Source organism: Petaurus breviceps, unplaced genomic scaffold, assembly GCF_028583685.1.
Source record: "Petaurus breviceps papuanus isolate PSGF00001 unplaced genomic scaffold, PetGlider_PUasm1.0 90919, whole genome shotgun sequence".
Classification (NCBI taxonomy): domain Eukaryota; kingdom Metazoa; phylum Chordata; class Mammalia; order Diprotodontia; family Petauridae; genus Petaurus; species Petaurus breviceps.
The window spans coordinates 40,885,907-40,907,377 of NW_027187378.1; the positions used below are offsets into that span (position 1 = coordinate 40,885,907).

At 39.8% G+C, this 21,471-nt stretch overlaps 1 protein-coding gene across 5 annotated transcripts in view; it reads left to right on the forward strand.

Moving 5' to 3' along the window:
* Positions 1–12,064: 12,064 nt before the first annotated feature.
* NSD3 (nuclear receptor binding SET domain protein 3) overlaps positions 12,065–21,471 on the forward strand; it is a 158,979-nt gene continuing 149,572 nt past the window's right edge. For 3 of the 5 annotated variants that reach the window (XM_069075899.1, XM_069075897.1, XM_069075900.1), the window contains exon 1: positions 12,066–12,297. The gene's annotated coding sequence lies outside the window, so the exon portion shown is untranslated. Of the gene's footprint in view, positions 12,298–21,471 lie in introns of all 5 variants that reach the window. The other 2 variants (XM_069075896.1, XM_069075901.1) reach the window with 2 other exon arrangements.

Genomic DNA, 21,471 nt, shown 5'->3' on the forward strand with positions numbered 1-21,471 from the left:
GTTCCAGGACTTCTTCAACAAAAGGACTGTCTTTCACCAGTGGACAAATCTGGCAAAACAACATCAAAACAGACAGACAAAGTACCAGCAAAACAGCCATGTCTCCTCAGTCCTTGGCAGCTCAGGGGGCAGGTCTCAAAAGTCCAGGGCAATTCAAAGTGGCCCCCAGCAATTCTCTCAGTCTCTCTCTCTGCCTCCACGAGGGTGCTGCTTCCAAAAGATTCTTCTGCCTCTCTCCTGTGTCTCTCCAAATCTGCATCACCAGATCCTCCCAGTTCAGGACTCTCTTTTTACATCAACAAGTCCATCCCACAGGTGGGATTAACAAGCTCTGGGTTTTAACACAATCAATTTGAAAACCAAGCCAATACAGGGGAATCTTTATATTCCATTACTATCACACCCATCCACCATTTAGCTGCAAAAGTGATTTTCCTTAAGTATAAATCGACCATTTTATCCCTCTACTCAATAAATTCCAATGCTACCCAAGGCATCCAGAAACAAATATAAACTGTATTCTTTGTCATTTGAAGTTCTTGAAGCCTGGTCTCCCCATCATTCTAGTCTCTACTTGCTGTTCCTCACACCTGATGTTAACACCATCTTCTATCTCCATGCCCTTGCTGTCTGTTCCACGTACCTGGAATGCTTTCCCTCTTCACCTCCAGCTCTTAGAATACCTGTCTTCCATTACTAACCAAGGGCCAAACTCTCCAGGAACACTTCTTCTCTAAGGAATACTTTACATCTAATATGAATTTTTTGTCTCAGATTGGGTCTCCTTATCTCATCTAGACTGGAAATGCAGGAGCCACTCCTAGGCCCAATCCCAATTGGGACTGGCACAAAAGCTTCAACCTTCTTTGTTTTTCTGACCTAGGCAATTTACCTCTCCTTAGGCAGCCTGGTGGACTTCTACTCCCTAAGGTTCACCATACCATTGTCAGATGTTATATAGAAACTCGGTTGCCTTTGGCCTTACTGCAGCTCAGAAAAGCCTAAATTCAGGTGAGCCATCAGCTTCAGCTTCTCCACAGCAGGGACAACGGTATATGCCACCATGCAGAGCCCATCTACTGATTTATATATGTTCTTTCCCCAATTATAAAGTAGATTCCTTGAGGTCAACTGTTTTTACTTTTTATGCAAATATATGTTATTGGAATATGTAACTATAAAAACGTAACTGGCCCACGGCTGTCATGAATGAACAGATATCTGATCCAAGATTTGGCCCACACCTCTCCAAGAAAGAATAAAATTTCTACCTTTATGGGGAGCAGAAGGTGGTCCATGGCTGGGAGTTTGCACCTTCTTTCTTCTATTTCCAAGAGGTGCATTAGAATTATGTCTATCCACTACACTTCAGATATTGGTAGTCTAAGGTGTATAATACTTTGGGATCCAGAATAAATCCTTTCCTTGATTGCTCTCAATAGAAATATAACATTCAATTTACATTCTATAGTTATCTCCTTCCCACCAAATGCTGGTTACATAAAAAAAAAATCACATATAATGTGACTAACTACATTCATCCAAGCAAACAACAAATAGATGTAGGAAAGTTAAAAAGATTAGAATAGACCGAATAATACACAAAAGTAAACAGCCCCTTTAGCTTGGTGGAAGTTAAAGTCTCATCTCAAACCATGAGTGAGAATCACCAAGGAGAAATCCCCTCGCTGCAATTTCTAGTTATAAGTACTGGAAGTCTAGGAATATGATAAAAAACCAGCTTCCCTTACATGTCTGTAACTCTGAGAGGTACTGATAGTCATTCAAAAGTTCATACTGGCCTCTCATGACCATCTCTCTTTCTTTCAGAAAAGGCTTTCCTGGGTGGCTAAGTGGCTCAGTGAACACAGCACTGGCCCTGGAGTCAGGAGGACCTGAGTTCAAATCCAGCCGCAGACACAACACACACACACACACACACACACACACACACACAAAACTAGCCATGTGACCTTGGGCAAGTCACTTAACCCCAACTGCCCTCCAAAAAGGAAAAAAAAGAAAAGACTTCCCTTCTCTATCCATGAACAATGTTTTGATTCAGATAATATTTTGACTCAGTTTTCTCTCAATCAGGATTCATATGCCTTTATATATATGCAGTGTAACATGTGTATAGGCTTTCCCTCAGAAAAACCACCCCAAGCTTGGGCAGGAAGAAGTTTATACTAGTCTACCCAATTTCAAGCACAGCAGCTTGGACATAGTGAATGTTAAATAAGTGTTTGTGGAATTGAATTGGTGAAAGAGCCTTAAACTTGAGAGTATGAAGACATGGTTTCAAGTTTAGCTCTGACACTAGACTTGGCCAAGTCACACCATTTCTGTAAACCTCAATTTCTTCATCTATGAAAGGGGATTAATAATACTTATATTACCAAACTCAAAGGGTAAGGAAAACACTTTGTAAGAAATGCCAATTTTATTAGTAGTATGTTATGAGAACTCTAAATAACCATTCTTAATTGTCAAATCTGATCGTCTTTTCTTAGTCCTCATTCTTCTTAACCTATCTGCTGCATTTGACACTGCTGTCCACCTTCTTCCTGAATACACTCTCCTCTCAGATTTTTGTGACACTCCTCTCTTCTAGTTCTCCTACTCCTCTCCAACCATTCCTTTTCAGTCTCTTTTGCTGGCTCATGAGCTACAGCATGTCCTCCTAACTCCTGATGTTCCCCCAGAGTTCTGCCCTAAGCTCTCCACTCTTCCCTTAGTGACTCTCTTTATAAATTTGTTAGCTTACTTTGATTTAACTATCAACTCTAATCAAATAACTCATAGAGATGCATATCCATCTATAATCTTGCACCTGAATTTCTGTCCCACATTAACAATTGCTTATTAGATATTTTATACTGTATTTCCTGGAGATATGTCGAACTCAACTTCTCCAAATCAGAACTCCTTATCTTTCCTCACAAGCTTTCTTCTCTTCCAAACTCTACTCTCTTGAAGGTACCACCACTGAGATATAACTTCAGCATTTTCTTAAACTCCCCTGTTTCCTTCATCCCATATATTCAGTCAGTTGCCAAATCTCACCATTTACACCTTTACATCTCTCACATCTGACCCCTTCTTTTAACTCACACAGCTACCATCTTAGTCCAAGCCCTCATCACCTCTCACTTAGCTTATTTCAACAGTCTCCTAATTGGTTTCCTTGTCTACTATCTTTCCCCACTCTAGGTCATCTTTCACTGTCAAAGTAATTTTACTTAACATAACTCTAAACATGTGATTCCCCTACTCAACCAATCGCAGGGGCTATTTTTTAAAAGCATAAAATATAAACTCTTCTGTATAACTTTTAAAGCCCTTCACAACCTGTCTCCATACTGTTTCCAACCTCATTGGACATCACCCCATACACACACACACACACACACACACACATTTGGCATTACAATGAACCTGTATTTCCATTTCTCATACATGCCACTCTCTGCCAAGTCTCTATGGGTCTACACTAATCATTCCCCATGCTGGATCAATTTCTTCCTTATCTCTGCCTCAAAGTCCCTTCTCTTCTTTTAAGAAACATCTCTAATACCAAGCCATTCCTCTTTCCCCCCAATGTCTAGGATTCTCCCTCCCAAACTACCCTGTATTTAACTGCTTTGATTTTATATGTACTTAATAGTTTTATATTTATGCTGCATATACTTATATATCTATTTGTTGTACCCTACCTCTTTTAGAATTTAAGCTCTTTGCAAGGAGGCATGTTTTTTTCATTCTTTGTATTTGAACCCTCCCCACTGCTTAGCACAGTGCCTGGCATATATTAGGCACTTAAATGCTTATTGACTGGTTGATTGATTAAACATTGAAAAAGTCTACACTGAAATAATTCATTAAGGTAGCCATGATGAACCTCCCAAACCTATGGATGTTCTGAAACCCTAAATCCTGGGGTATAACCCTGAGGTATCAGCAAGACAAGGTGAAAGAAATAGGAGTGTCACTGACACACTTCAAGTCTTCTGCTATACCTTATCTGGTCCCACATTTCCCTTTCAAAGGAACTAATTTCTTCTGATTCATAGCTCTTGCTCATCTGGGTCTTTATAAGAAAGAAACATGGTGGGTGCTAAAATTCAGTCCGAAAAGGAAAACACATTTGCCAATTAGATGGATTGTTAAGTAATTGGCCTTCTGATCTTGACCACTAGAGGTCCTTTCATTCCTATTTGATGCCCAATAAACCAGGCAAGGACAATCACTTTACTACGAGTTTCCAAAGCTGTATTTTCCTGAGTGTCCCATTACCCTTTCCTACCCCCTCCCTCAGTCAAATTCTTGTTGTTGAACTTAAAAAAAAAAAAAAAAGGCTGGGACTCCCTCTCAGCTTTGTTGGAAGTGCAGTAGCCACTCATCATTACTGTTCTGCATGGGAGTCTTGTTTCCAACCTGGGCTGGTTCACCTTTCCTTAGGCCCCCTGCTATACTTCCACTCCTGGGGTTCACCATATTGCTGCTAGATTATTGCAGTCACCTGACTAACTTAGTTCACTGAAACTCAGAGCTTCAAAGCTGAAGGTTATTGTGAGGATCAAAATGGGATACTATTTGTAAAGCATTTAGCACAGTGCCTGTCAAATAGTATTGCGGTTGTTGTTGTTGAGTCATGTCCAACTCTTTGTGACCCCATTTGGGGTGTTCTTGACAAAGATACTGGAGTGGTTTGCCATTTCCTTTTTCAGATCATTTTACAAATGAGGAAACTGAGGCAAACAAGGAAGACTCATCTTCCTAATTCTAAGTCCAGTGTTTTATCCACTATACCACCTAGCTGCCCCTTCCCTTTATTTATGGGTAGTACACCCCAGTTTTTTGGAGAGATGTTTTGTGCTATTCTTACTATTTAATCCCAGTAAATTTTATTTTCTTTAATCAGTAAAAATCTACCTTCTCTCCCTTCTTTGTCCCCATCTGAGGAAGAAAATAAAATAAAACCTCTGTTCTCAATATATATAGCCAAGCAAAAACATATATACATATGCATATATACATATATATGCACACACATCTCATTCTATGCTCTGAGTCCTCCACCTTTCTATCAAGAGGAAGGTAGAATGTTTCATCATGAGTCCCTTTTAATTTTTTAGTCTTTTTACTTAGTTTTACTATTTCTTGTTTTCTCATGAAGTCATTAGCTTCTATTTGGTCCATTCAAATTTTCATTTCTAATTTTTAGGGAGTTTATTGCTTGGGGAAGGTTTTGTTATACAAAGAGATTAATTCCTTTTCCAATTCTTTCCTCCATAAGTCTCATTTCTTTTGTAATTTTTCTTCTAGTGCACTAACTTCATTTATAAAAAAGCATTTTTTATTCTTAAAAAAACAACAAACTTTTGTTTCATCTCTTCCAGGAATTCTAGTTGAATTTGTTCCTGTTCTGTGTTTTTCTTTGAGGCTTTGCTTTTAGATGTTTTGGAGTCATTCTCTTTTTCTAGTTTTGTGTCTTGAATGTCCCCACCATCATCAATATAATAGCTTTTTATGGTGAGATTATTTTCATGTTTGCTTGTCTTCCAGTCTACTTCATGACTCTGGAATCCTGATTTTATTAGGGCTAGGCTCTGCACACTTCTGGAGGGACTGTCTGAAGTGCTCCTGCTGCTGCTTTCTTGGGAGTATATTAAGTGTTATTCCAGGATCTTAGGGACAACTCAGCCTGGAAACCTGCAAGGTTTCATTACTCCCAAAATGGCCTGATCCAGGGTTGTCTGATTTATCTCCCTGGTAAGAGCTCTACAAGTTCCTGACCTGGGTTTGGGTTGAGCAATAGACTATGATTTTTCTCCATTTGGAGATTCAGTACTATAGTTGTACTTAGACACTATCAGTCAGCTAGAAAACTCTCTTGTCTCTGGGTGACAGAACTGTAAACTTCCCTTTGTTCTGGGATTCTTGCCCTGGTTATTCCTTTGTAGGCTTCAAAGTGGGCTGGAAATTGGAACTGAGAACCAGATCCACTCCTGGAATCAGAACCACACAGCAAATAGTTGCTTCTGAACTTACTCTTTGCTCAGAACACAGTCTAGCTTAGGGCTTCTCAGTCTGGAATGCCATCCTAGGCACAGGTGCCCTCATGAGTCTGTAACTTTTATCTGGATAGTGAGTAACAGAGCTGCCAATTCACTCCTGTTGTAGCATGTTACTCAAATTAAGCCCCTTTACTCTAAATCTAGGACTTCTTGCCCTGATGCACAACCTCTTCCTGTGCTAGAATACTCTACATAGTACATTCCTGGCTAGACTCTATCCCCAGTGTCTGCAGAACTCTCTATCTCCCTATGCTGCCCTAGGCTGGAAAAATAGCTCACTTTGATTTTTTTTCCCTCAGCTTTCCTAATGAGGATTCTGTCTAGTGTGTTTTCCAGATCTGCTTGCAGGAGGCATCGGGGAGAAGGATAGAACTATCATAATTCTTCCTTTTGGCCTACCTGGATGATTATTAATGGGAAGCACACTGATGTGAGCTCATGAACATGTTAGATGTATCACTTCACAGGGTTAAACCTAAAGTCCAAAGGGTAGTAGTGACCACCCCCCGCCCCCATCCAACCTACATAGTATAAATTGGGGGAATACCCCATAGTGGGTGTTAACTGTGCTTAATATGCAAATACAACCAACCATACTAGAAATCCTTCAGTGCTTCTAAATCAGCTGAAGGGTAACATGTAAATAGCTACTAATTCATAATCCTTTGCTCATAGTGGAGACTCAAATGGTTAATCTATGGCCCAGAACCAAAGCTCTAGATTTAGAGATTGAGGTAAATCCTGGGGGCTTCTCACTAGGCATTTCTTTTTTTGATTTGTGTACCTAAACAGGATTTCCACTTGAGGACATAAGTATTTAGACTGTTGTATCTCTAGATTCAGGGTTTCTATGGGGAACATGGGAACTTGGCTCGTACCTAGGTCTCCACAACCAAAGGATAATGGCCTTTATTTTCCCAGGTTAACAAGGTAGGTCAGGCTTTATTTGTGATAAAAAGCATAAAGTATCATAGATCTAGAACTAAAATGGAACTCAGAAACCATCTACTTATATTTTTTTCATTTTATTTTTTGTTTATATACCTACTATGTGCCAGGCATACGCTAATCTCTGGGGCAAAAGACAGTCCCTTTCCTTAAGGGGCTCACAATCTAAATGGGGAAGACAATATACAAAAAGAAGCCGAAGAGCAGGAGAAGCAGAGAATAGAGGGGAGGAAGGGTATCTAGTATGAGAGCATGATAAGGTGTCTGCCCTGACCTCCTACCCTGAAATAGAGTATCTAGGAGGAGCTGTCCAATGTCCACTTTCCACCTTCCCCAGAGTGAGGGAGGGGCCCAAGGCACAGGAGGTACTGAGGAGGTGTGAATTTCAGAATTGACTAATCTTTCAGGAAGAGGAGTTTCTCGAGATAATGGCAAAGAAGTCTAAGTGAGCAGCCAGATGGGAAATGATAAGGTGTCTGCCCTGGGCCTCCTCCTTGGAGGTGAAAAAAATCAAAATAGCTTGTTTTCTCTTTATTTCTTCCCTCACTGACCTAAATAGCTCTCCAGACTGGATAGTACCACACTGGGACTAAATGGTTTAGGAACTTTGTGAGATTCTGCCTTAGATGGGGCCTCAGGTTTCTATAGCTTGTTCCCAGGAACTCAGTACTGCTTGACTGCTGCCTTTCTGTGACCTCATGATTTCCTGGAGGAATCACTTTGCTACACAGGCTTCCCTTTGAGCACCTGAATTTATGTGTCTGTGACTGGTTTCACAGTCAGACCTCTCATCTCCAGTTCTGTCAATCTGTTTGTCACCAATTTAGAGGCCATGTACAAGGCTATAGCCTTGTGTCTTGTGTATAGCCTATAGTGTCTGAATTGTCCATGAATAAATCAAGTCATTGTTAATATAGAGTATCTGTGGCCAGGTAAGTTTATAACTGTATGAAAGGTCCAGGTATAGTCTTGTCAAGGTAATTTAACACTTCAGAAAAAGGGATTTAGGAGGGCCTTACTGGGCTTCTCATGGACACAAACTCTACAGCTGACCTGTGGGGGATAAGCTGAAGAGAAATGAAAGGCTTTTCTATTTCACCATGGCCATACCGTATTACCAGAAAAGGAAGAGTAAGCAATCTCATTTTGAAATGAAGAGAAAACATCCTTGCCCCTGATCCAACTTCTCTCCTTTGCCCCCTTTGCCACAATGACATCCATTTACCTAAAGTCAAGTCTAGGGGCAGCTAGGTGGCACAGTGAATAGATCACTGGCCCTGGAGTCAGGAGGACCTGAGTTCAATTCTGGCCTCAGATACTTAACACACACACAAAAAAAACTAGCCTGTAACCTTGGGCAAGTTACTTAACCCCAATTGCCCTCCAAAAGGCAATCAATCAATCAATCAATAAAGTCAGGTCTAGTCATGTTTGAGACTTTTCCAAGTTTTAGGGTATGTGAGCAGCTTTTAGATGCCTCATTTAAAAGTTTTAAAAAATGTTTTATTGATACCTTTTGTTTTTATGTCACAATAATTTCTAGATACATAGCCTGTCCTCTAACTATACTAAGCTTTGCCTTTTACAATGAAAAATAGTTAAGCAAAATCAACAGATACAACTATGTCAGATAGTGTATCCAATATTTCCCTATCCATATTTTCCTGCCTCTCCAAGGAAATAAGAGGGATACATTTCCTTATCCAGAACAGAGATTTTTTTGTTATTAGTCTAAGTAAGAATATAAGCAAAAATTTCTTCCTTCCCATAATCCCTTTCACCCTACATATGGACACCATCTTTCTGTTTTTTAAGGTGCTGTTTATGCCCCCCTAAGAATTTCATAGGATGCTAAGTATTGAAGACTGGAAATTATTGCTTTTAAAGCTTTTTAATCTTAAGTATGATAAAAGACTAAATAAAGTTATTATCTCTGGGCTTATTGTTTTATAGGAAAAGACTATCTCCACACAATCTTCATTCCCAAATTCCTATTTTGCAACTCTCTTGGGTTATACCTTTTATCTGCTTCTATCCTAAAAAGTACTTTTATAGCAAATAAATGTGTATGTGTATTTAGAGGAATTACCAGTTGAGAGACCATGTGTTGCAGTCTATAAAAAGCTGACCCAGAAAGAACAGGGTTCAAGTTCTGCCTCTGACATATACTGGCTGTGTGACCCTGGCAAGTCACTTAATTTTTCAATATTCTAGTCAACTCTTTAAAGACTATACATTGCAAAAACAGATACAGATTTATATTGGTAGAAGGTATTCCTCTCTAGGAGCTTACCATACTAATGAAATCACATATCTAGTCAACCCCCCCCCAACTATTAGTATTTTCTGAGCCCCAATATGCTCTTTTGTATGCTGTCTTCCCCCCCTTAGATTGTGAGCTCCTTAGAGAAAGGGACTGTCTTTTGCCCCAGAGATTAGCACATGCCTGGAACACAGTAGGTATTTAATAGATGATTAATGGTTAAAGACTATACATAATATTAATCATATTGGAATAGTGCCAGGCATTCAAATCCAAAAAGACCACAAGCAATAAGTAGACCAAGACCAACCAACCAACCAACCAACCAAATACTAATCATCTGCCTTGTATCCTAAGAATTTTTTACTCTCAATTTTTGGTACAACAAAGCATATTAGAGTCCCAAAAATACTGATAATAGAAACTTATATAGTCACTTAAATAGAGTCACTGATAAAATTTTTGTAATAGTACTGATCATTCCTCATCTTAATTCTGACAGGAGCCTAAGGTTTAAAAGGCATGAGCTCTTCAGACCAGAATTTTATAAATCTAAATAAGTCAATACTTCAATTATATGAGTATATCCTTCACATGTAGATCTAAAGTCATCTATGTTTTCTCACTAGGTATAAGAATTAAGATTCCTATCTTTACCCTTACATAGACCCTTCCTAGGAGGATCTATCCAATTCTTTGGAGGCATTCTCCTAAGGTTTTGACTATTTCATGGATACTAAGTATTATAAGAGTAATTTACTTTTTTTTTTTTTTTTTAAAGCTATCGGGGTTAAGTAACTTGCTCAAGGTTACACGGCCAGGTGTTTCTGGGTGGGTGCTAAGTGTCTGAGCCCGGGATTCGATCTCCAGGTCTTCTCAACACTGGAGCTGGTGCTCTTACTCGCTGTGCTACCTGGCCGGCCCGAGTAATTTACTTTTGCTACATGAATAGACCACTTCTATTTCTGGACTCACATGTCCTTGATGATAACAACAAATAAATGAGTACTTCTCTAAAGTAAGGGAGTGACTGGGAGGAAACTTTTCATTTAATTTGTTTGAGTGGTGTTCAGGACATTCATTTATAGTCCAGGAATTCTTGCAACAGCAGCAGAGATTCAGCAGTACATATGCTCAAAGATGGTCAGCTTTGTTGTTCTCAACACTGAGGTGACCAGTACCACTAGTTTTCTTATGCACATGCTGCTTGTGATCCTTTCGCTTTTGGACTACCTTTGGAGTTCAAATGCTTCTAGACATTACTATCAGACATTGTTCCACTAATTATGGTCAATATAATTAACGTGCACACCACTGCAAGGTTTTATTAACTCATCACAAAGAAAAGAAAATTTTTTTTTTGTGATATAACTTTCATAGAGTAGAGAGAGAAGAGCATTTGAGGACGGATAGTAGAACAGAAGCTCTCACACAGCAACTGGTCTGACAGGGTCTGACAGAAAGAGCAGTAGAGGGCACTGACAGCTCAGGCACACTGAGAAACAAACTGGAAAGAAGCTACGTGATCTGCATGGAACTCTCTGAACTCTGAGCTCCCCAAGCAGTCCAGGATATAGTAGAGATGCTGACGTACTCGACATTACCCACAAGCCTCTGAGTCAATAGTTATAGCAGGAAGAGAGTCAGTAGAGGCCTAGATCCCTAGAAGAGATGTTTGTAGGCCTTCCTGAAAAGAGAAAGGAGGTGCAGTCTTTGCCATCTAACGATTACAGTCTGGCAAACCACTCCATTTCAGGGAGGTGGGGTGGAGAGGAAAAGATTGTCCCTTCAGGGTCAGATCCCAAATAAACACTATCCGGATGACAGAAGCATTCTTGACTTATATTCTATGACAGGTGCTGGAGGGAAGACATAATGCAAGAAAGCACTAGGATTCTGTTTAATCCCCCAAAGCTCTTAAGTGTGCACATTTGTAAACTGACAGTCCTCTTACCCAGAAATCTTCAGTGCTACACTGTAAGAATGAGTCTACATTATTACAATGCTTTTCATCTCTCAGCTGCCCAGTATTTATTATCAGAGAATAGGTTATAGCTACAATGTATCCTCAGGAGACAAGACCCTTAAAAAGTCCGTCTTTGATCCTCTACGAGAAGCGGGGATACTAAATAACCTTTTCCCTTTTACTTCTCTAAAACATTAAACCTACACCTTTCTTGTGTTGTTTTTATTTTCTGCCTCCTCTCTTACATCACTCTTCTCCCTGGCTTATAGCGCTCACCTCACATCTTCATGTTCTGCCCCGTTTCCCGTTTATTCCCTCCTTTCACAACCTCACACGCTTCTTTCTCTCTCCTCCCCACCCCACCCCATCCCTCTCTATTCGCCTCTTCCTCCTTTTTTTCTCTCTCTTTCCTTCCCTCCCGCCCCATTATGAACTACACTTCCCAACAGGCATCGCACCCCTCGGCCAATGAACGCGTGAGGATTTGGCGGCGGTGGCGGCGTTGCCCGAGAGAAGTGGGGGGTGCTTTGTGCGCGGCGGCGGCGGCGGCGGGAGCGAGCTAGCGAGCGAGTGAGCGAGCTAGCGACGACGACGACGGCGAAGGCGAAGAAGACGACCAGGACGGGGGGGCGTAGAAGAAGACCGCGGCGGGAGAGTGAGAAAGCGAGCGAGCAAGTCCCCGAGACCCTCTGCAGCCGCCGCCAGCCCCGCCGCTCGCCCCGGGCTCTTCTTCGGCAGCAGCGGCTGCGCAGCCACCCCACCCCCCCTCTTTCCTCCCCCTCCCTTCCCCCTCCCCTCCCGCAGCTCCTCTGCCCCTCCCCCACTCCCGTCCGGGCCGCGGCCCCATGGTTCGGGCCGCGATGGCAGCGGCACCCGGCGTGGAGGAAATTTAGGCCGGGGATTCATGCGGCCTGGCCTGGATCCGACTCCTCCCCCCTCGGCCTTGGCTGTGCCCCGCGCTCCGGCCCCCCTCCGGGCCCCCGTGTCTCTCCTGTGATCGTACTGACACGGCCGGGGGGTTAGAATGGAACAGACTGAAGGTAAAGTGGCGCCGCGTGCGAGGAGGGGCGGGCACCCACCCACGCCCACACCCACCCGGGGCTGGCTGACCTCGAGTGGGGCTGGGGAGGAGGGGGGGCGGGGAAGGGAGAAAGGGAAAGAAACGGAGAGGAGAAGCCTGTGGGGAGGAGCGGATTGGCTTGGAGGCTGTTGATGGGGGCTGGGAGCGGGAGGATGGGGAGAGGAGGTCGAGTGGGGCTGGGCTGGGCCAGGGGAGAGGAGGTGGGATGGGGGCGGGGAGAGGGAGAGAGTTGGGGGAGGGGGGAAAGGAAAAAGAGGGGAGGGTAGGGAAATGGAGGGGCCTTCGCGAGTAGTATCCGAGGTTGGGGAAGGGAAGAGGCGTCGGAGGGCTTACGTGGGAGGGAGGAAGGAATGGAAGTGGAGGGAAGGCTGGTTACGAGAAGAAATTGAGGGAGTGGGCATAAAGGGCTGGGGAGTTTGGCATCTATGGGGCGGGGGATAGAAGAGGTGGGGTGGAGGAGAGGGAAGGAAATTAAGTGAACGACGAGGAATTGATAAACCTTGAGCGTGGGAGGAAATGATGGGGTTTGGGGACTGATGAAGTGTTAGGAAGGGAAAGCCTTTTGTTCCTATTTTTGTGTATTCCCTGCCGTTTCTGTCAGGGCTAGAAAGGCTAGTGGTTATTCATAGTGCTGTTATCCTTTCTGGAGTGAGGTGGTACAGGTTTTATTGTGTAAAAGTGGGGATTGTTTTTTTGCTTTCCTCGTTCTAGCGTGGGGGGACGGGGTGGGGATGGAGGGTGGGAAATCTGTAGAAGCCAGGACATAATTTGATGGGTTTTGTGAGGAAGTGAAGACTGTTCAGATTTAAAGGGGGTAGGGGCAGCCATGTTTGTTCCCAGACACTGCAGTGTAAATAAATTTCCCCCTCCCCCCAAATACTAATATTAATCTGGATGGTGTCAGTTGAGGTCATTAACCCCTATTCCCCTTCTGCATGTCAACTCTTTTCCTTGCCTCTTGGGTCTTTCAAAATAATCCATAACCAGCAAAGTAGGTGGTAATAGTCTCCCGCTTGTATGTGTTCTGCTTTTTTTCCCCTTTGCTTTTTTCCCTTTTCCTTTCATTTTAGGTTGCAAACAAGACATTGGAGTGGGGAGAACTGCTGCAAAAATTAACCCTTTTTTGTAAATCTAAAAAGAGATATAAGCATAGAATTTTAGTCAATAGGGCTTTTTATAGTGACAATACAGATATATTTCCCCTCCTAAGATTATGAAGTTTTTAAATCCTAATAATTACAGTTACCTTAGAAATGACAGAATTAACCGTGTTTTCTGCAATTCTTAAAGCAAATAAGGAAATGAAGTAGGTTACTTTACTTGGTCTAAGACTCTTGGAAAAGAGCAAGTGGTGTGTTCAGTGTAGGAAGACCTGTTTGTGCATTATCTATCCACTTCATTTTAAATCTAGGAAAATAGCAATATATGTGTTTCACATTGTGTTTTTGAAAACTTTGCTCATAGGTTCAAGATGTGTTAAGGAAAGTACTCCTTTCACAAAAACCATTGCTCTTCCTCCTCTCCAGCCCCCACCCTTTCTTCTTGCTTTTATGTAGATAACCCACTATAATCCCAAAATGCCAGTACAGTGCAGTGATGTTTGAAGTAAGCATGCAGTTCTTACAACCTCATTGAGGTGCCAATTATATTTAAGTGGGAACTTTAGGTTACTCTAAATAGAAGTAGACTGTTGTGACTTCTGAATTGATGCAAATATAACTACTTGGGATGTTGACATGGTCACTTATTCTAATAACTCATATTTGGATAAATTAGTCTGAGTTGAGTATTATGACTGTTAAAAAGTTAATTTAACTGGAAAGCATAGCATTGTAGATGTAGACCTGAAAGAGCCCTTAGAAGCCATGGAGGCCAACCCCCATCATTTTACTGGTGAGGAAACTGAGGCATAAAGAAGTTAAGTGGTTTGACCATTCACACAACAAGTATCTGAGGCAGAATTTGAATTCAGGTCTCCTTGACTCCAAGTTCAGTATTCTATTCACTACACCACCTAAGATTTTAGAAGTAGAAGATATTTTAGTTATGATCTAGTGCATCTTTTTTTTTTCTTACAGATAGGAAATGGTCTGGAAAAGTTAAGTGATTTGTCCAAGATCTCCCGGTTAGTTGTGGCAGGGCCAAAATTTGAATTCACATGTTCTAACTTCTAGTCTGGTGTAATTTTTTTCTATTCTATCAATTTGTCTAGTTTTTTTTTCCTTTTCCTAAAGGATTAAAAGGGGTCTGTGGAGTTGTTGAATTGAAACATCATGTTAAAAATGATGCTCTCTGTCATTTCAGCTGTGAGAGATTCTAGAATTGACATAAAGGCCTAATATAAAATAAAATGTGGATGCTTAAACTATATAAATACTTTTATATAAAACAAATACTAATTTAAAAATTTGGAGTATTTTGTTGCTTAAAATGCCTGAGTGTTCATACTAAGGATTAAGATTTAGAAAAGGTTGTAGAATTAGTTAATATGCTTTTTTAAAATGTGTTTACATAAAACATTTTCTTTCATACGTACTGTATATATACATCAAGTGCTAAATTGTGGGTTATAGAGTTTAAGTAGGAGACAGTATAGTATGGTAGGAAAAAAAATACTGGTAATGGAATTAGGAGACCTGGGTTAGAGAACAATTAACTGCCTGTACCTGATGACTCAGTGACCTTAGGTAAGTCACTACGTTTTTCTGAACCTTTGTTCTGTAAAATGGGAGTAATACTTGATATTGTACTCCAGGGAACTGTGGCAAGGAAGAATGTACATAAAGTGCTTGGTAACCATAAAGTAATATATAAATGAATTGCTATTTTTTCTAAATGATACTAGGACCTCATGGAAGTTATTCTCTTCTCCCAAACCCTGACCATCCTAATTTTACCTTTCCTACTTCAGTTATTTGTACCTCTGTTGTCCTTGTTATCCATACTAAAAATTGGAAGTTATCTTTGACTCTCACCTTTTCCTTTGTATAGGTTGCTAAAAATAATCCATCCCTTCCTTGCCATTTCCACACTACCACCAGTTGAGACACTCATTACTGTGCTATCGTTGTAGCATTATTTCCTTGGCTTCTACTCTGTCTTTTACACTACTGTGCCTTAGTAGTTTTCCTCTTCTACGTGAATTTCCTAATATGCCCTTATTCCTTAGCCTGGCATTTTTAAACCTTTCATTGTTTGCTTCTGATATACCTTTCAACAACAAATATTTATTAAGTATCAACAATATCTGAGATATTGTGCTAGATTCTGGGGGTTACAAAAATAAGTGATATAGTCTTTATTCCCAAGGAGCTTACAGTTTAGTCAGGGAGACAAGTTAGATTAAAAATAACTATAATGCAAAATAGAATAGAAATACATAGGTCAGATACAAAGATATAGAATCATGATCAGTAGGACTTTGCAGCAGACTTTGGAGATGGGTAAAAGGAAGAAAGTATAGAAGAAGGAATCAAAGATATCTCTCAATTTTGAACTAAGCTGACTGGAAGAAATTTTCAGATATGGGAAAATTAGGTGTATTTGCTTATCATTAAGAGAATTGCCAACCTTACTTGCAACTTAAAGACTTATAGAACTGCCTAGAGCACGAGACGGTGTAATTTTCACATGGTCACACTATAAGTATGTGTCAGAAGTGGGATTGGAACGCAGGCCTTTCTGGCTTTGAGACCACTATGCCATGCTGCTTCTCCACATAGTATTTAATACATTTGTGGAATATGGATTGGAATAGAGAAAACTACATGGTGGACATGGAACTTAAGCAAGGAAAAGATTTGAATGGGCAAGGAGAAACATTGGGGTCAGTAGCCAGAAAGGCACTGTAGATAAGGTGATATGAAAAGAAAAATGGTGTCTGAGGGCTATGCTCTGGACAGGGTAAGTTTGTTTGGGGAAGTAGTGAAAGGTGAAGTTGGAAGGCATTTATAATGTACAACACTGAATTGTGAGTCCCCTTTTCTATATCATTACATAACAATTATGTGACCTAAGACAATTCCTTCCCTAGTCTCAGTATCTTCCTTTCTAAAAGTGAACTTCCTGTTTAACAGGGTTTTTTGTGATGGTGATCTAAAGTACTTTGGAAACTATAAAGAGCTATATAAATATCAGCTTTTTTTTATAGGCAGGGGTAAAGTGGTTGGAGCATATCATAAAAATTCTGGATTTTATTCTTTCCAGACCTACAGATTGTGTTTCTTATTTTCTTGGTTCCTCATTTTACTCAGCAGTAAAATAGGAAAAGGTGAGCTGGGTTCTGACTTCTGCTACTTTTTAATGGTAGTTAATCAAAAAGATTAATATCCATTTAGGCCCTTTTCAGAAGCAATTTGTTGTAACCCTATTGAAGTCTTACATATGTAAATTAACATTTTGCAATGATAAAATGTTGGGAACATGTGTGAAAAGGCAAGTGAAAGAACTGCAGGGTTGGCTGGGGAAAAAAATTTATCATTGTTTCACTATCAGTACCCTCTTCTATGCAAAAAGGTACCCCCACCAGCATTCCAGTCCCTTTGACAAGTGTACATCTATCTCCATGATATTGGAGAAGAATAGCTTAGGTTACTAACTATTTGTATACATAGTAGTATCTAGTGATAAGTAAATTTTGTTGAGAGAGTGTTGAATCATAGAGTTTGTATTGCCTCTTTTTAAGAAAAAAGCATAATTAACTTTTGGTTTTCAATATTCTTTTCTAGAAGATTTTTTGTTTTAATTTTCTCCCCTTCCCTTTCTTCCCCTCTCCCCAAGATGGCCTGCAATCTGATATAGGCTCTACTTATATATACTTTCATATTAAGCATGTTTTCACATTGGTCATGATATAAAGAAGAATTAGAACTAATGGGAAGAGTCAAGAGAAAGAATAAACAAAACAGCAAACAAAAGGAGAGCAAATGGGATGCTTCGATCTGCATTCAGACTCCAAAGTTCTTTTTCTGGATGTGGACAGCATTTTCCATCGTGAGTCTTTTGGAGTTGTCTTAGAACCTTGCATTACTGAGAAGAGCCAAGTCTATCAAAATCAGTCATACCACACTGTGGCAGTTACTGTGTACAGTGTTCTCCTGGTTCTGCTCACTTCACTCAGCATCAGTTCATATAAGTCTTGAAGTCTGTCTGCTCTTCATTTCTTATAGCACAATAGTATTCCATTACATTCATATAACACATCTTGTTCAGTCATTCCCCAATTGATGGACATCCCCTCAATTTCCAGTTCTTTGCCACCACAAAAAGCTGCTTTAAATGTTTTTGTACATGTGAAGCCTTTTCCTGTTTTTATGATCTCTTTGGGATACAGACCTAGAAGTGATATTGCTGAGTCAAAGGGTATGCACATTTTTATAGCCCTTTGGGCATAGTTTGCATTTTCTCTTGACCACAGTGGAGAGTTTAAATGTAAATAAATGATCAGGAATAAGGGGGGTTTTATCAGCGGGTGATATCACAATTATCCATGCAGTAATAGGCAGCTTGACATAGAAGATAGTGATCTTGCTTCTGAGTCAGGAAGAGTTGGGTTGAAGCCCTCTTTCGACACATACTTGTGACAGGTCCCGAGCAAGTCATTTAACTTCTCAGTTCCTCAGGCATTTCTCTAAGACTATAATTGCAGAGCATTAATAGAGAAGTTTCCTCTAAGAATGAAAGTTTCCCACCCACCCCCCCAAAAAAAATGTATTGGAGTAAAGTTAAGAAATTATCCTGGTCATGACTATTGCTTGAAGTATTGTAGTTCTCTTCAAGTTGGTCACCTTGCTTCCAGTTTCTCCTCTTTCAGGCCACCCTTTACGTAACTGCCAAAATGATATTCATGTATGGATCTGACCAGGCAACTTTTCTGATCAGTACCCTTTTTAGTTCAGGGGTTCTTAACCTGCGGCCTTCAAACATTTTTAAAAAAATATTTTGGTAACTACTATTGCAACATAACTGGTTTCCTTTATAATTTTATCTATTTCATTTTATACACTTGAAAACATTTTTCTAAAACAGGGTTCCATAGACTTTCCATGACACAAAAATGGTTAAGAACTTTGCTTTAGTGACTCTCTCTGTTGCCTATTGGGTGAAATCTTTCCCTTAGCAAATAAGACAACCAAACAACAGCTCCAGTCTTCTTTTCACACTACTCTTCTACAGACACTGCATTCTAATGAAACTAAAAAAACTACCTGTGTCTGTCCTGAATTATTCTGCTTGTGTGCTAATAGATTTTTTCCACCTCTTCAGTTGTTGAAATCTATGATTTTCCTCTAGGCCTAGCTCAGATGCTCCCTCCTCTAGGAAGTGTTCTTTTCCTCCTAGGATTTAGAACTGGAAAGTATCTTAGAGTTCATCTAGTTTAATTTCTTTATTTTACAGGCATGGAAATTGAGGCCCAGAGATGGGAAATGACTTGTCTGAGATTGCATAAGTAAGTTGCTAGAATTTGAATCCAAGATCTTATGCACTTTCAGAAACTGCAAAGTAAAACAGTACTGAAACAGTAATGAGGATTCTTAACCCAGTTTAATTTGTACACATATTGCATCCACTTCTGCTCTCTGTTCCTCCTACCCAGATAAGATTGTCAGCCTCCTGAGATCAGGCACTGTCTTGTTTTCATCATATAATCTCAATGCTTAGTATTGTTTTGCGCACAGTAGGTGTTTGATGAATGTTTGTTGAAAGAATGCTAATGAATACCTAGGTTATTTTATGATGTTATTTTATAAAGAAAATACTCGTATTCTAATTTTAGTTTTTCTTCAGTGTTATGAATACATATTTACCAATTTTTTAAAATTAATATTTTATTCATAAATAGAAATTATTAACAATAATTTTGTTTGCATTTAATATCCACTCGTGAAAAGAATTGAAATGAAATTTTGTGCTTGGCCTTTTTACTGTATAAGGTTGTTAATATCTTCTGAAAATAGAAAATAATAGCTGAAAGCTCTTTTTTTGTTCCTTTTGGAGGGTGGAAGGCAGGGCAGTTGGGGTTAAGTGACTTGCCCAAGGTCACACAGCTAGTAAGTGTTAAGTGTCTGAGGCTGGATTTGAACTCAGGTCCTCCTCACTCCAGTGCTGGTGCTCTATTCACTGTGCCACCTAGCTGCCCCAAAACTCATTATTTTTACATTGCATATTCTTCAGAATTTTCTAAATTTGTCCTTATATTTTTTAAAATGAGCCTCTAAAATGAGTTGTATGGTTTTACCATAATCAAGATATAGTAACATTATTTAACATTAAAGTTTGAAAACAGCATTTGTGTGGGTTGCTGCAAAAGTCTTGAACTGGATAATGTTGAGATTAAATCTTTGTATTTGAGTACTTTGGCATTTAAGAACACTTAAGCACTTTGCAACTCTTAAATCACTATATAAATGTCAACTATAATTGATAAAGGGCAACTAAGATGATTTATTCCCTTATAAATAATTGTTAATATTAGCTAAATTTGACTGCAAATATGGAAAAATTATTTTTTTACCCTCTAGCTACTTTTTATACTTACGGACTGAGAACCTTGTTTCCCAAAATTACCAATTATAAACAATAAGAATTTAATTCACCTTGGGCAGCTGCACAGTAGATAGAGCCTTGGATCTGGAATTAGATCTACCTGTATTGATGCTTATTTAATTAATGATGCATTAGGCTGACTAGATTCTTTGGACAAAATTGTATTGTTGGCCTGGTAGAATAACACAGAGATATGAAGAATCTATGACTCTGGGTTTCAGATACTATAAAATAATTGGTTTCATAATTTTATAGCCAGTGTTCAGAGGTGGGATTATAGGGTTACCTATATGGAGAAGAACATAGACTGAATGTTCATTCTATTCATAGAATCTGTATTCTAATAGAACTCCAAACTGGAAGATTATTATTGAATAATATGAGAGTAAAATATTGTCTTGGAGATAAACTAGTGTAGTAAAAAGAATCCTGGGTTTGGAATCAGAAGACCTGGGTTGGACTGACTGACTCTGCAGTTTTTATCTGTTTGAATTTGGGCAAGTACTTCACTTCTCACTTTCCTTATTTGTAAAATGATGTGGGTTTAAATCAATGAGTTCCAACTCAAATAGAAACAGGGGCTACTAATCTGTATATAAGGATTCTTGTGGGCTGTATGCTGACTTGGTTTTAGAATGTAATATTATCTATATTTTATTGTATTTTTATTTTGTTAAATATTTCCTTTTTGTATTTTAATCTGGTTTGGGCTGCTTTGATAGTATTGTGGGCTGCAAGAGGCTCTTGTGATAGAAACTTCTGGGTCAAATCAGGGCTTCTAAAACTTTTTCCACTCTCACCCTCTTTAGCACCTCTTAAACTGTGGGGCACGACCCCCCATATAGGGGACGACCCACAGTTTAAGAAGCACAGGATGACCAGTAGCTATAAAACCATGATTTTTTTTTTCATAAATGGTACAAACAACAGTACTGTGCCTAGAGTTATACTATTTTTGTATCACTGTTCAATATTCATTCTAGTGCGTTTCCTTATCAAAAATGATTCTGATTCAGATTTAAAAATGAAATCTTTCAGTTGTGATTTTTGTATAGCAAATGACTTTTTGAATCCTTCTTAACCTGACATCAGAATGTCATTAAATAGAAATTAAGCCTTGACTCTCTGATATCAGCATAATTTGTAAAAAGAATTAGTATCGGGGGTGGCTAGGTGGCACAGTGAATAGAGCACTGGCCCTGGAGTCAGGAGGACCTGAGTTCAAATCCAGTTCCAGAAACATAACACCCCCCCCCCCCAGAAAAACTAGCCATGTGACCTTGGGCAAGTCACTTAACCCCAATTGCCCCTACAAAAAAAGAGAAAAAAAAAAAAGAATTAGTAGCAATGGTATTATTTGACCTGTTTTTTGGATACCCTTTTCTCACAGCGGGCTTTTAGATCTCACACTCCCTTTGGATAGGTGTAGAGAACTTTTTTTTTTAAGCAATTGGGGTTAAGTAACTTGCTCGAGGTTACATGGCCAGTTATTTCTGGGTGGGTGCTGAGTATCTGAGCCTAGATCCAGACAGTGGGGCCGGTGCTCTTACTCACTGAGCCACCTGGTCGCCCCTAAGCAATTGGTGTT